The sequence below is a fragment of the Lycium ferocissimum genome, chromosome 4 (genome assembly GCF_029784015.1).
Source record: "Lycium ferocissimum isolate CSIRO_LF1 chromosome 4, AGI_CSIRO_Lferr_CH_V1, whole genome shotgun sequence".
Lineage (NCBI taxonomy): Eukaryota > Viridiplantae > Streptophyta > Magnoliopsida > Solanales > Solanaceae > Lycium > Lycium ferocissimum.
In genome coordinates this window covers 32910015-32918846 of record NC_081345.1, presented here as the reverse complement: position 1 = coordinate 32918846, position 8832 = coordinate 32910015, and positions in this window count along the sequence as shown.

Below are 8832 nucleotides of genomic sequence, written 5' to 3'. Positions count from 1 at the left end.
TGATTTTAGACTTTCTACATTTGCTTGTATTTATTATTTATGTTGTTGGATGAATCTTTAGGGACGGGTTCGCCTACCGTGGGTGGAAAAAGGGTAGGTGCCCGCACGATCAATGACTTGGGTCATGACAAGTTGGTATCAGAGCCCAAGGTTATCCGGTCTATAAGTTCAAGAGCATGTCTAGTAGATTCTTGCGGATCGGTACGATGAGCTCTGTACTTATCTGCGAGAGGCTATAGGACATTTTGAAAACTTCCCATTATTTCATTCCTTCGTGCTACTTCATTCGAATTGGTATCTAGTCGATTCTAATTGGCATCTGAATATCTTTATCTTAACCACCCACGGAAGGTAGGAACTCATCATTAAATACTTATGCGATCGATTTTGTTGGTACAAGATATGTCATCTCTATTCTGACGCGTGACCAAGTTCAGTTTCTAGCTATGGCCTGAGGATTAAGTTGTGTGGGATTGTGGTTAAGACTTATTTATTGTGGGGGTTTTCTTGAGAAATGGAAGAGATAGTATAGAGGACCAATTGATCTCTATGTTTTCGGTGTTGGGTTTCTCGGGAGTCGCAGAAGTGCATTTATGGATTAACAAGAATGATTTGCTTGGGATATGATTGGTTTCCAAAAAGTTTCAACATCGTCATGTATTATGATGGTGTGCATGGCACGGGTGTACTAATGGCAGGTCAACGATTCAGCAGTGGCAATGTATTAAATGTCGATATGCGGGGACGAGTGTAAGTTTGGTATGGATCTGTCATGTCCCGAACCATGGTCTGGGCGTAACACGACAATTGGTGCCTAGCTGCATATGACTGAGCGAACCACATGGCTTGCTAAATCGACATGGGGCATGAAGTGATGGGGAATATAATATAAACATGTGTGGTGAGAGTAACACATGAGATTAAATAATCATAAGTTTGAGATTATTTAATAAATGCCGAGCCAATACTGGCTATACGACTATGAACATCTGACATTGCATAACTGAACTACTCTAGTCTATGAAACCTCTGACATGATACGCAGCTGACTACTAAACTATTTATCGGGATAAGGCCCCCAGCATCGCTTGGCTGCATAACTTATAATAAATAAGTAAAAATAAAACCTCGAATGAGACGGTGCTCACCATCAGCTGGTATGCGCAAAGTCCTAACGAGCTGATCCGTCGTCCTGTAAATCAGCATCGTGAAATGTAGGCCCTCGAGCAAATAAAAGGGGACGTCAGTATATTTGAATTGTACTGGTATGTAAAGCTACTGAATGAAATAACATGACACATGAAATAATAGAACTAAAACTGAAACTGCAATCTGAACATGATCATGGGTATATCTGACATGAATATACATATAACATGAGTAAAACATTTTAAGTGGGAGAGCGTTAATATAACCGACATGTAACCACCACGTAAGTATGTGGCGTCTAATCTCTACCTAACCAGCTAAGCCATTATGTACCTTGCCTGGGTACAAGACATGAACATGAACATAAATGGATCCAATAACCCATAATGGGTAAAGATGAAGGAATCGTCCTAACTGAGCAGAGCGATCCTTATCCTAAGCTGGCATATGTAGTTTCAGGCTGTCTGAGCGTTCTCAATAATAGATGCAACTCCTAAAACATGTACATGAATAAAATTGGCTTAGTAGCCCATGGATTAAGTAAACACGATTCGTGAATGTATTATAACATAAAGATAGATATACATTATGGCTTGTATGAAAACATGGAAGTATGTAGGAGTTCATGAAAATAAACATAAAAGTTCATATCTTGCATTTAAGAACCTATGGAATGTAAAATATGGGTATTCATGGATTACAAACAAATTCTCAATTACCAAAATGGACTATTAAGAACACAAAAGCGAATTATTAATACAACATGATATGTCATGGTACATATAGTTAGGGTTATCATGAACATGGCTGGAAACCCTAGTTACGGTGAAATTTTGTATAGTCATAGAAGAACGTGGCATGGGAAAGAACAATGATGTTTCCATACGTAGATAGAAACCCTACATACTTGTAACGCTCCAAAACTTGTAACAATGGTCCGAACTTGGAGAAGAAACCCAAAAGCCTTAGTCTTGAATTCTTGTGATGGGTTTTCTTGAAAAACCTAGGTTAGGAATAATGAATTTCTATTTAGAATTCATGGATATACAATAGAATTCACTTGGAATGCGTGGAATAGGCTTACCTTAGTGTATCTTGATAGTCGGAGGAGAAGGACTTCGTTCTAGGGCTTGAGAATATGAAAAGTGGTATTAAAAACTGAACCCACGTATTTATACTATAGCTGAGTCGGGAAAATATACGGGCACCATGTACGGCCCGTACATGAATGTACGGCCCGTACAATGGGGCCGTACCTGGAATGGAAAATTCCAATAACTTCTAATTATTTTTTATGAGGTACGGGCACCATGTACGACCTGTACTTTAATGTACGGCCCGTACAATATGGACGTACCTGGAATGCCAAATATTAGAGACCTCTAATTTTCCCTTGTGAGGTACGTCCATAAAGTACGACCCGTACAAATGACATAAAATGTCAATTTAACGATCTGAGGTATATTTTCAATCCCAACACTTCCCATCTTGGTTTCTAAGTCCCTGAATCATGAATATTACTTAGTTTGAAGGTATGAGGTGTTACCATATCTCCCCCTTGGGATCATTTGTCCTCGAATGATGGGTTGTGGTGAAGAATGTGTAACATCCCGTAAAGTTGAACTAGGTGTGAATATGTAAAAATCTAGTGTTAAGATGATATTTTATCTATACGAATCCATTCTTGATGAATTCGAGTGGAAGAGGGTCGTTTGAAGTCAAACCAACAATTAAAGTTCTTAAGGGCTTCTAAATTCGTCTAAATCTGAGACAGTCTTCACTTATGGCTAGTTTTAGGGTATTTGCGTTGGGAATTTGAGAAAACTTATAAAATAAAAGTTGTAGGCCTCTGAAATACCTTTCCAACCATATAAAGTGGGGCTCAAACGGAGCTATGTACAGGGAGTTATGATCATTTTACTGAGCGAATATCGATTGTCGGAAAAATGTGCTGGGCGCGCGTCGCGGACCCAGCACGGAAAAATTCAGCTGCAGACCAAAAAAAAACATGATCAGGTGCTGAACCCGCGATGCGGACTCAGCACGGAGCGGGGAATATTTTCTGGTTCCGAATTTTCTTTAAGTCCTACTTCGTTATGTTATTTCCCACTTCGTTTCAAAATCAATATTTCTGAGGAAAAGAACCCTAGAAAAGTCTCTTTAACCCTAAGGTAAGTTCTTACTCAATCTTGATCATTCCCACACTATATCCATCCCCTCTTGATAGCAAATCATCTCTCTAAAACCCTAAGTTCTTGAATTCTCAAGAAGAAGAAGATAGGGGCGTGTGGAATTCGGCAAAGAGTGTGATTATTGAACCTTGGAAAGTGTGTTTGAGCGGGATTTAAGGTATGTCTAGATTTTGCCAAAAATCTTTCTTGAAGTATGTCTGTATTCCAAAAATCATCTTTTCAACTATGTCTACTTGTGAAGTACGTTTATATTGTGAAAGCATAATTTATATTTGAGAATCCATCCTTGATTATTTGTATAAGTTATAACTCTTGTTTGGTGGAATTTCTTTTGGAATTAAAAAATAATTTCTTTTAGACAAGGTCATGCGTGTGTAGGGTCAAGCCCGCATCAACCTTATACGAACTCTACTACTTTGTGAAACTCGTGTTTCCCATTATTGGATGATTGAACTTATTTTTCTAAAGGTTGGACTTTAAACCTGTTTTGTTGTTGAATAGGTTACTTGAACTTGAAATTGAATAAGAGATTTGAATAATATTTCTAAATCGGTTATGACTTGAAATGCCTCTATTCTGAGATGATGACTTGAGAAGTAAGATTCAGCTCTAAGCCACGATTGATGATTCGGTAATATACCATGATTTGTATTTTGTTCGTGTTTGGGCCTGTATGGGCAAGCTGTGCTAGTCTAGAGGATGATTAGCCGTTATGGATCCTAACATATCAATACGAGTATTCTTTGTGTCAGTCCAGAGGATGATTGACCTCCGTTGCTTCATAGCCCAAAGTATCTATTGCTGTGTCAGTCCAGAGGATGATTGACCTCCGATGCTTCTTAGCCCGGAGTATCTATTCTTTGTATCAGTCCAGAGGATGATTGACCTTCGTTGCTTCCTAGCCCGGAGTATCTATTGTTGTGTCAGTCCAGAGGACGATTGACCTCCGAGGTATGTCACCCATTGCATTTGTTGCTGTGCTAGTCTAGAGGACGATTAGCCTCTGTTGGAGTATCTATTGCTGTGCTAGTCTAGAAGATGATTAGCCTCCGTGGTTTCCTAACCCGGAGTATCGATTGATGGATTTTCCTGTGAGTGGCTTGTTTCGTACTTTGATTAGCCTGTGAGTGGCTTGTTTCGTATCTTGTTGCCTGTGAGTGGCTTGTGGTGATATTGAATTCGTAAGTGAAATACTTGGCATGGTAAATGGTAAGGAGTTAAGTTAATATGTCTTTCGTTGTTGGATTCTTTGATGACTCTTTAATGTTGCAAACTTACGTTATTCCTGGGTTTGAATTGTGATTTTCATTGATATCATTTTATTGATTTTATTCATCATATCTTGTTTTGTTAACTATTTCCCCCTTAGACACTTACAGTACGAGTATTCATACCATTGTTGTTTTTGATGGTATGTTAGGTACGGAGAAAAGGTGTTCTTGATACTCAAAAAGCTTAAGAAGGACTTCTTTATATTGTAACTTGCGAGCCCACATGTTCATTCGTGGGACACCCCTTATCATTTTTATTTACTATTCTAGTTTTTCGGGCTGCGTCCCGATGTGTCAGACAAATTACTCTTTTATCTTAGAAGTTCCATATTACACATTCTTGTGGGTAGTTGTTGAGTTTTGTTTAACTCTTGGGCGTTCGTCACGTTTTGGTTAAGTTTTATGACATTAAAGACTTCCGCTAATTTAATTCATATATCATGATTTGATTGTATTTATTTTATAAACTGTTAGAGGTGAATATTGAACCTGGCGAGTTCAAGTGTTGTTATTTCATCTTTTAGGTTCTTTCGATGTTGTTCATGACGTCGGATGCCCGTCACGTCTAGGGTAGGTTTTGGGGCGTGACGAAATGTGACTGGACATGGTTTGAGTACATGAACGTGAAGAAAACATGACATGAAACATGGTAACTAAACTAACATGAATGCTGGGACATAAGACATGAATAGAGAATGCATGAATGTGAATGTGAACGTGAAATGTGAGGCATGAATACTTAAGGGACATGACATGGATTCCGAAGGTATTCACCTTAAATGTCTTCTGCTTGCTCTGCAAACAAATGAGGATATCTAGATTTCATGTCCTCTTCGGCTTCCCATGTAGCCTCTTAGACTTTCTAACTCCTCCACAAGACCTTTACTGAGGCTACTTCCTTAGTTCTCAACTTGCGCATCTGACGATGAAGAATTGCCACTGGGATCTCCTCATAGGTTAGGTCATCCTTAACCGTTATAGTTCAGAAGGAACAATCAATGACGGGTCTCCCACATACTCTCTCAGTATGGATACATGGATTACTGGGTACACAACAACTAACTTTTATCCCAACTCTAGCTCATAAGCTACTTAACCAACCATTCGCAGGATTCTATAAGGTCCAATATATCTGGGACTGAGTTTCCCCTTCTTGCCAAATCTCATCACACCTTTCATAGGTGAAACCTTTAAGAACACCTAATCATCAACTTGAAACTCTAAATCTCTTCGCCGCACATTTGTATAAGACTTCTAGCGGCTCTGAGCTATTCTCAAACGCTCTTGAATCAACTTGACTGTCTCCATGGCCTGATAGACCAAATATAGCCCTAACAACTCTGCTTTACAACCTTAAACCAACTAATAGGTGATCTACACCTTCGCTCCATACAGAGCTTCAAACGATGCCATCTTGATGCTAGAATGGTAACTGTTATTATAAGCAAATTCAATGAGAGGCAAGTGATCATCCCAATTACCTTTAAATTCTAGGACACACACTCTCAACATGTCCTCAAGGGTCTGAATAGTATGCTCTGCATGACCATCTATTTGCAGGTGAAAAGTTGTGCCGAGGTTTACCTTGGTACCCAATCCTTTCTGAAAGGATCTCTAAAATTTTACTGTGAACTGAGCACCATGATCTGAAATAATGTACACTGGGGTCCCATGCAATTTGACAATCTCATGAATATACAACTTGGCATAATCTTCTACTAAATCGGTGGTTTTGACTGGCAAAAAGTGCACTGACTTAATAAGTCGGTCCATAATCACCCAAATCAAGTCATGTCTATGGGGTGAGCAAGGTAGACCTGTTATAAAGTCCACATTTATCATCTCCCATTTTCAAATCAGAACATTAATATTTCGAGCCAACCCACCAGGCCTCTGATGGTCGACTTTCACTTACTGATAATTTGGACACTTAGCCACAAAATCTGCTACATTATTTTCATATCATCACCAATAAATTTCTTTAAGCGTCAGCGACACATCTCCGTGAACCCGGGAGGAAAATATCCGGAATGTGGACTTCTGTCATGATTCTCTCTCCGAGCCATCCACGTTTGGAACACTTAGTCTGCCTTGGTACCGCAAGGTACCATCATCTCCCCTTTGTTCAAAAGACATCGTCTGATGCTTGTAAATCACCTCTTTCAACTGTAATAAAAAGGGATCATTAAACTGCTTCTCCTTCACTTTGGCCACTAGGGAGGAATAAGCCTTGTTCTGAACAACAACTCCACCATCTTCGGTGTCCAAGAGTCAAACTCCTAGGTTAGCTAAGCGGCGAACTTCCTTTGTCATAATCCTCTTATCAACCTCAACGTGAGCTAAACTTCCTGGGGAACCTCAACGCGCAAAGCTAAAGATATCTACATCATAAACTTTAAGCAATTCAAGCCACCTCCTCTGCCTGAGGTTCAACTCTCTTTGCTTGAAAATATACTGCAGCATTTTGTGATCGGTGAAAATATGAACGTGCACTCCATAAAAATAATGACGTCATATCTTAAGTGCAAAAATCACGACTGCCAATTCCAAGTCATGCGTCGGATATTTCTTTTCATGAGCCTTAAGCTGACGGGATGCATAAGCCACAACCTTACTATGCTGCATTAAGACACATCCGGGACCAATTCCCATAGCATCACAATAAACTACTAACCCCTCGGTTCCCCCTGTTAGTGTCAAAACTGGAGCAAAAGTCAACATCTTCTTCAACTCTTCAAAACTTCAAAACTTTTCTCACATGCATTTGACCACTGAAATTTGTACTTTTTTTGAGTTAACTTAGTCAATGGAGCTAAGATAGAGGCAAATCCCTCTACAAAAACATCCGTAATACTCGCCAGCATCCAAGAAACTTCTTATATAAAAGTTTTTTACGGCATTTATATTTTGAGAATCAACTTTCATACCTGCACCAGAAATTACATGGCCTAAAAACGCCACTGACTTAAGCCAAAATTCACACTTAGGAAATTTAGCATAAAGCTTAGGATCCTGAAGTGTTTGCAACAGTATTCTTAGATGTTCTGCATGCTCAGTCTCACTACGGGAATGTACCAAAATATCGTCAATAAACACAATGATGAATAAATTAAGATAAGGCTTGAAGACTCTGTTCATAAGGTCCATGAAAGATGTTTGTCAACCCAAATGACATGCCAAGAAAACAAAATGATCATGACTCAACGCGATCGAATATCAATTAAGATGGTATCCTGATCCGAGGTCAATTGTAACACCTCGTATCGTTAACCTAAGCTTTGATCATGATCCTAGACTTAGAGAAGTAGATAAATGATGTGAGAATTGGAATTTCCCTGTTCAGTTGTAAGATGGGGGTTTACGCCCATGAACAGGACCGTATTTCACGGGTCGTAAATCAAGTCGTAAACCGACACCAAGGATTTCGAGCATTCCGGAATTTGACATTTGATGTTACATTGTTAAATATGGACCGTATTTCAAAATACGGCCCTTATTTCAAAACGTATTTGGAATTTGGGAAAACTTCCTTGATGAAAGTTGTAGATCTTTGAAATACCTTTCCAACGGTATATTATGGGGGTCAAACGGATATATTTACAAAGAGTGACCATTTTATCAAGAGACGTTAACTTCACGGACCGTATTTCAAAATACGCCAAAAGATTTCAAAATGCGGCCAAGATTTCAAAAGATGAGGCGGTGGCCGTGGACGTAACCGCAATTCTCTGCTACAAGATATACATCTCAAATCATTATTTTTCATTCCTTCAAGCTCCTAACGACCTCCTCTACCCTCTCCCATCATCAAGAACACCAAGGTAAGCCTACTCGAATTATTCCAACTCAATTCTAACACATATCTTAATGTTCTAAATAAGAAATCATCATTCCTAAAACTAGGGTTTTCAAGAAAACCCATCTCAAGGTTCAAGAATTCAAGATTTTGGAAATCATCTTCAAAGCTCAAGTCTTTAATTCAAGTCTTTGGGAGCGACAAGATACGTAGAACTTCCATCCACATGGGAATCTACGGCTCTTCCCCATGCCCGTTTCGATATCCTGAAGTTCAAATAGGCATTAAACCCAACATATTGCTAGCCCGTATTTATGTATTTATATACATGAACTTTGTATCTATATTCGTTATTGTATTCCTAATCTTCCATTACTTTATTAAGCCTACTAATCCATGAATCATGAATTTTTCCTCACGTGTT